Genomic DNA, 8,277 nt, shown 5'->3' with positions numbered 1-8,277 from the left:
CTCTTACTTAATATTTATTTCTTATCTCTAATATCAGCTGTTGGAGGATGGTCATAAGAAGACTTGGAAGGATTAGATTTTTATGGTAAATATCTGTAAGCATCAGTTTTTCACAGTGTACACTCAAACTAATGGGAAAATCTTTCTATTGATGATAATCAAAATGTACCGATAGGCAGAGTAACAAAATACTGTTTGAGAACATGTTAAAGTTTGATTTAACAATATTTACTTTGTATATTTTGACATGTGATGTTGGCAATTTGTAGCTTCTTAGTTTAAAGTTTTACTTTTTTGAATCATCTGTCTTGAAATAATTCTGACATCACCTCTCGTTTTTTGTGGAAATTCTCAAAAATTTTCAGAAAAGCAGATGTGTTTTTTCAGCATCCCTATAAGCCTCGTTTTACAAGAAAGAAGGGATGTTACAAAAATGGGTTCACCATTTGTGTATCTTTTTCTGAAAAAAAAGGGCAGTGTAAACCTAACTCTAGTCTGCTGAAAAAGAATTCTAGCCTATGCTATAAAATACTTAACTTTCTATGAATAGCAGGTTTTTTTGTCTCCAGATTTTTGTAGGCAGTATACATTCCCCCCATCCTCCTGAATTTCTAACCATAGTTCTCCTTTGTGACATTTTTAATTGAGCTGGTAGTGTAACTTGAGCCCCAGTATCACAGCAATCATACTGTTTTTTGTGTTTCATATTGAAACTGTGTACTGATTTCTGTTTGGTTTTAGTCATCACTTGTGGCAGCATCTTTAAAAATCGCTGACATATCTGCGAGAACCTGTCAACTTAATGAGTGTGTGTCAGTAATGCTATTTCCACCTTTAGGAAATGGGATTCACAATAACCTCCCTACCTTTAATGCTGAGTTTTTGGGGAATCTCCATGATAGTCACATCCACCAGAGAAATAGATCACAGCATGGAAAGGGCAACCCATATACCCCCAAGAGAACCTGTTGCAATACAGGAGAAAGAAACCCAGTGACCACACACCCCTATTTGTCACCACAACCTGCAAGCCATATCATGTATCATCAGACAGTTACAACTCATATTTGATAAGGACCTCAGTCTGAAAGAAATCTTTAAAAAAAAAACCCTTTCTGACCTTCAAACACTCCTCTCCCAACTTTGTCAAACTTTTCATCATCAGGGGCTAGATTTTCTTCAGACCAGGATTTGCCACCTCAAAACAGCACCAGACTCTGTGAGAGTAACAGATGAACAGCTTGCAGACATATCTCTGTTGCTGTAATGATCAAGTTCCTTTATGAGTTTTAATGGCACAATGCATCAAGTGCCCCTCCAATATGTGAGTGAAACTAGACAATTGCTACACTCTTGAATGAATTCACACCAAAATTATAAAAGACAAAAACACCATCTCACCGGGAGATGAACACTTTTCACAAAATGATCACTCCATGTCAGATTTTTCAATACTTGTCCTCAAGGGAAATCTCCAAAACACCTTCAAAAGATGAGTCTGAGAACTTAAATTCATAACTCTGCTGGACACTAAAAGCCATGCACTCAACAGCAACACTGGGTTTATGGCTCACGATGGCAGTTTGTAACACCATACTGCCTGCTACCTTTAACTGCCCATTTCAAACTCTTAATGCATTTTTTAGTTGCTTCAGACAAATCTGAAGCGCAACCTCCTCTTGAATTCAGTGCTTCAGATTTGTCCAAAGCAACTGACAAATGCTACTTACATTCAAATCTCACATAAATGTAAATCAAATCTGTTCTAATGATTGCCTGCTCCAAGAAGTAATTGGGATGGTTTTTTCAAAGAAAGCAGACCATTGGTTGTGGTAATATATAGCGTGCTAACCTGATGATTACTAGAACTGCTGAAGAGTTACACTCATGTAGCTGAGCAAATTCTGAAATAGAATGCAAAGACAGGGTGCGTGTGAATAATTATGTCATTTTACTTACAATTACAAAATCAATTTAGGGTAATATGGAGTGAATTTTACAAATATTTATCTTAATAAAGAAAAAATGGAGACCATTGTCACAATTACTTATTAATACTCCTGAGCTATGAACGTTGCTGTCGTACGTTAATTGATATGAGGAATTCATGTTTGATTTATCACAGGGTTACTAGTATTTTTTGTTTTAGAATTACAAAGGCATTTCTAAGATTTTCATTTCTGTAAAGTTTGAAGAAGGGCAGAGTGAAATGCCATTATTTCTGAAATTTTTGGGGGGGAAATGAAATTCCAGAAGAAGAAGTCCCCACTTCCCAGAACTGCAATGGCATATCTTAGAGCATATTTACACAACAGCATTATTTTGGAATTACTAGCATTATTTTGAAATAAAAAAGTGAGCATCTACACAGCAAGTGCATTATTTCAAAATAATATTGAAATAATGGGTTTCTTACTCCAACTTCTGTAATCCTCATTTTACAAGGCATAATGCCTATTTTGAAATAGTTATTAGACAGCACAGCTGGAGTTATTTTGAAATAAGTGGCCTCCTGCGTTTCCCACAGGTATCCTGGTGGCCACTCTGTCCACATTCATCAGAACTTCATAGGCAAAGAAGCAGAGATTTAAATAATCCCCGTTTCATTAAAATAAACATAGCTGCCGCGTTGTACCGATGATCAGCTGATCTGGCACAGTGTGGCACTCTAGACGCAGATCTGTCCACGGCGGAAGCCTTTGACGACCGATCCTGTAAACCTTGTTTATGGATCAGCTGATCGTCGGCCTTCTCACTTTTCTTCACAGCTGGATCAGCTGTGAGTAAGGCATGACACACACCTCCTGCGCTAGCTTCCAAACCCTGCATGATCCACAGGCGAAGGTGACCCCAAGAAGACCTGCAGCAGGAGCATATTACCTGCCTGCATGTCCTGCAGCAGTCTCTGGAGGCAGACATGGAGTTGCACTGCGTCATCTGGCATGAGCTCTTGCAGCAGTCCCGGACCATGTGTGAAGATTACGCCACTGCCATGGACTGCCTGGTGGCTTTTCCTGCCACTGCTTCTCCAGCTCCTCCCCCTAGTCCTCCCCATGGCCATTGAAGGCCCCATGCATGAGGCAGCAGGACCACCTGAAGCAGGTGCCACTCCCAGCCCCATCCCTGAATCTCTTCTTCCCCTTCCTTTTCCTAACTGTCAGGGTGCTTAAACACTGGAATAAATTATGTAGGGAGATTGTGGAATCTCCATCTCTAAAGATATTTAAGAGTAGGTTAGATAAATGTCTATCAGGGTATGTCTACACTACCCTCCTAATTTGATCTAGGAGGGTAATGTAGGCATACCGTACTTGCAAATGAAGCCTGGGTTTTTGAATTTCCCGGGCTTCATTTGCATGAAGCCAGCCGGCACCATTTTTAAATGCCGGCAGTTCGAACCCCGTGCCGCGCGGCTACACGCGGCACGGAGTTGCTAGTTTGGATTAGGCTTCCTAATCCGAACTAGCTGTACTCCTCATTCCATGGAAGTCTTAGGAAGCCTAATTCAAACATTTCACGAGGAGTACAGCTAGTTCAGATTAGGAAGCCTAATCCGAACTAGGTACTCGGTGCCGCGTGTAGCCGCACGGAACGGGGTTCAAACTGCCGGCATTTAAAAATGGCGCCGGCTGGCTTCATGCAAATGAAGCCCGGGAAATTCAAATCCCGGGCTTCATTTGCAAGTGCGGTATGCCTACATTACCCTCCTAGTTCGAATTAGGAGGGTAGTGTAGACATACCCACAGGGATGTTCTAGACAATACTGGGTCCTGCCATGGGGACAGGGGACTGGACTCAATGACCTCTCGAGGTCCCTTCCAGTCCTAGTATTCTATGACTCTATGATTCGATGATTCCTTTCCTCTCCCCTCCATGTTCTTTCCCTAGTTACAATTACCCCTATTAAGCACAAAGTAGAGATTCTTGTTTCAAAACAAAAGGTTTGCTTTATTGTATCAAAAGAAGAAGAGGAGGGGGAGGGAGAAAGTGAGGGGGGAATGGAGAACAGGGCAAGGGAGGGGTGTGGGAGGAAAGGCACAGAAGGGCAATGCAGAGGCTCCTTGTGGGAATTTCCAGGGGAGAGTGTCACCGAGGTCCTTGTGTGAAACTCTCCTTCAGGGCCTGTTGGCTGCATTCAGTCCCCTGATGCACTTGCCAAATGGCAGACATGCACAGCTGTTCAAAGGCCCTGGCCAACTGGTAGGCCTCTGTTCCCCAGCCTGGCAGGAACATCTCCCTCTTGTTCTCACATATATTGCAGAGGACACAGCAGACTTTGGGGAGGTTCCACTCGCCAAGGTCCAAGCAGGTGAGGAGGCAGTGGAACCTTCCTTTCAGGTGGCCAAAGGCAACTTCCTTTGGCAACAAAGGTGTCATATGGGCCCTGCTGAGTCTGCCATTGAAACATTCCTTGCTTTGGTCCAGGTGTCCCATATAGGAGATGGAGATAAGGTCTAGAATGCTTTGTAAAAATTGGAGGATTGGGACAAAAAAAGTCTGATGAAGTCCAACAAGGACAAGTGCTGAGTCCTGCACTTATGATGGAAGAATCCCATGTACTGCTACAGGCTGAGGACCAACCAGTGGCAGATCTACAGAACTGGACCTGGGGATTCAATGGATGAGAAGCTGAATATGAGTCAACAGTGTTACTTTGTTTCCGAGATGCTAATGACATACTGGGTTGCATTAGTAGGAGCATTGCCAGCAGAGGAAGTTTTATTCCCTTCTATGAAACCATATCTGCAGTACTGCATCCAGTTTTGGGCCCCCCTCTAGAGGATGTGAACCAACTGGAGAGAGTCCAGCAGAGGCCAACAAAAATGATTAGGGGGCAGGGGCACATGATTTCTGAGGAGAGGCTGAGGGAACTGGGCTTATTTAGTCTGCAGAAGAAAAGAGTGAGGGAGAATTTGACAGCAGCTTTCAACTACCTGAATAGGGTTCTAAAGAGGATGAAGAGAGGCTGTTTTCAGTGCTGGTACATGACAAAACAAGGAGCAATGGTTTAAAAAAAATCAATTTCCCTGGGAGGGTGGTGAAGAACTGGAGTGGGTTACCTAGGGAGGTGGTGGAATCTTCATCTTTGGAGGTTTTTAAGGCCTAGCTGTGCTAGCCTGGGCTTCAACGTAAGTCTGCACTGAAACCCATGCTGTTGTGTCTTCCCTGTTGCTATTGCTTCGGCTAGCTGGGTGAAGAATAGCTTGGATTTGATTATTAGAATCGAACAGTTCTTACTGTGAGGAATTTTTTCCTCTGCAGATCAGTTGTGTTTGGACATGGATCTGTATCAGGAATGCACAAAGTGTCCACTCTGGTTGTGCTTCTGCACTGTCTTGCTGTGCTTCTGCTGTTTTTATTCATTGGCGTTCTGAAGATAACAAGGAAACATTGACCAGATGCAGTTCAAGGTTTTATTAATATATGGATCTTTAGGTGCGGCCCTAGACTAGCTGCCAGCAACTGGCACCCTAGGCGAACCATGCAATCTGCGCCTCCACTTCCAAACCCCTCAATGTTATTGCGCTGCCATTTTGCGCCCCATTTAACTTGGTGTCCTAGGTGACTGCCTAGTTAGCCTATATGGACAGGCCGCCCCTGTGGATCTTATGTCATGTGCCATGGCATCTGTTGAGAATAACTGCGTCCTTGCTTCTGCTAACATTCTCGGTAGATGAATATCCAAGAGACTGGATGCAGAGTATTTTCAGTGGAGAATTTTCAGTTCTAGGAGTTACTTCCTCATTGGCTTAAGAAATTCTCAGGGGTTTCCTTCTTTTTTTTTTTTTTTCTTTTTACATTCAGTTTATGGTATAAGGCTCATCAATGTATTTGAGCCATGAGGAATACTGAGTTTTATGTTGAAGTGGGAGTCAGTTTGGGTGAACTGTCAGTAGATTATTGGCATTATTACCTTTTTGTAACTGTACCCAGAGATTGCTTGAGAAGTTCATTTTTATAGAATTGCACACACTAAAAATAAATAAATAAATAGAAGCAGATTGCCAGAGGACACTGAATCTATTGTATCTTGAAGCTTTTATTGTAGAAAAACAGATGATGAATTTACCAGGTGCTTATAAACCAGTTACAAAAGCCACCCAATTTATATAAAATCTTAGACTCTTTAAATCCAAACCTTTTTAAATTAACTTAATATTGATGCTGTAGATTAAGAATTCCCTATAAATCAGGACAATATTACAACAGAGAGGTTTTTCCATACAAAAGTAACAACATGTATTATTTCTGGAATCTATTTTTATTTTGGCAGATAACTACAATAATCGTTATTATACTTTTGTAGAAGTACATAGATACTGTACAAAATTAAAATAATGCGTTAATTGTTTTGTTAATTGCAGGTCAAAATACTTGGAGAGCAATACTCTAAGGAGATAGGCAATCCAATCGTTTTGGCAATGCATTATTGCAATCATATGCTAAACATGTGTACCAGATAGCAGCAGTAGCCTAGTCAAGAGTTCCTAGTAGGAAGCAGTAAAAACCTCTAAAATTTGTTCACTACATGTGGTTTACTTCTTTTGCCTCTTTGACGAAAGTTCACAATAAATCATGCAAAACGTGGATACATTTTGAGTCCAAATGTATTGAAAATAAATTAAAGTCATGTTATATTACAAAGTTATCTGAATATTTTTATCCAAACCCAGGAATAGGTCAATACCATGGTTAAATTGTTTTTTTAAAATGTGTGCCATTTTTGTTGGCTTTTTCAAACAAAAAATGCTATTCAAGTCAAGACTGACAAAACATCTGCTATGTTAATTAGTCATATTTTGCTGAGACCTCTATTTTCTTGTTGAAATCATATTTCATTAAAAAGTTATGACAAACAATGGATTTAGGAATACGTCACATGGGGATTAGATATACTGTTCAACTCAGAATCCTTTACTTGGGCCAGATGGAGTTCATAAAATGCTGTGGAGGAGGGAAAGAGGAGGTGGAGAAGGAAGTCTATAAAGTATTGCCAAAAAATCTTAGATACATATGCAAGATTTTGCAAAAATGGAAATATCGGATTTTTTTTTCAAAAATGGCCTATCAAGGTCAGGAAAAGAAGCAGAGTTATATAAATCTCTTGTTAACTATTGTGTCATGAATGTAAATTTTAATCACAACCAAGATAATTCTATTACAGATATAAGAAATGATGTCTCACATGAATAAGCGCTGCAGATCCTATTTCAATTGGACTGTTTGCTCAACCTGTTTCAGTATTTAATACTATAGTGGGGATAGGTTTTTAAATGGTCTGGAAGAAGATGTGAGAATGTCACGATTCAGATGCATCCTCTCCTTCATGTAAGAAACCAGAATTTGGAGTACAGTAAAACCTGTATTATCTGGCACGCTCAGAGATGAGGGTGTTCCAGTTATCTAAAAATTCTGGTTATTTGAGGGTCCCTTTTTGGACCTTCGGCCCCCATGACACAGGGGCTTCCAGCTGCCTGGCCCACCTCCCGGCTGGCTGGATCATAGCAGCGTGCCACAAGGCTGCGCCTAGCCTTGCACTGGCTGGATCAAAGCAGCGTACTGCCCAGCTGTGCCCAGCCCCCAGCTGGCCAGATCAAAGCGCCACGCTGCGTGGCTGTGCCAACCCCTAGAAAATTTGCTGGTTTCTAAAATTTTCCAGATAGTTAAGTGATGGATAGTGCAGGTTTTACTATACTACAAAAGGAAAATTAGAGAAACTAATCACAGAGACACAGCTTCTTATAAGAAAGGAATTCATTTTCATTAACATAAACAATCTTTTTAAGTCATTGTGAGGTCAGGAAGATCTGAGTCTTTACTTTAAGCAGGCTGAACATGAAATATTCAGTCAATGTGCTATAGCAGAGATGTGACAAAAATACATTTTAGATTAGGTGTTTAAAGGAAATATACATAGCCTCCTCCAGGATCTTATTTTTGGTGGATGGGACATTATTTTATTTGGACTTTCCTTTGGTTTCGAAAAATTAGAATGCAGGTCTTTGTCTGACAACGTATTAGTGTTGGTCACGTTTTTTGAAGTTCCCAAGTTCAAACCCGTACAAGCCCTTCCAAGCCCAAACAAAGCCTTTACCACCTTCTCCCATTCAAAGAAACAAGCTATGTATTTGCTAAAAAACCCTAAACATTTCCAGAAAAGTGTATATTCCTGTAGGTAAATGGCCATGGTTTCCTGCTTTGGTGGTCACATTTATGGGAATTTTTTAAGTTTAAACCAGAACCTCTCCAGTCTGGCACACTCAAGACCTGACTCAT

This window comes from Pelodiscus sinensis, chromosome 1 (genome assembly GCF_049634645.1).
Source record: "Pelodiscus sinensis isolate JC-2024 chromosome 1, ASM4963464v1, whole genome shotgun sequence".
Classification (NCBI taxonomy): Eukaryota; Metazoa; Chordata; order Testudines; family Trionychidae; genus Pelodiscus; species Pelodiscus sinensis.
This window is presented reverse-complemented; position numbering follows the sequence as displayed.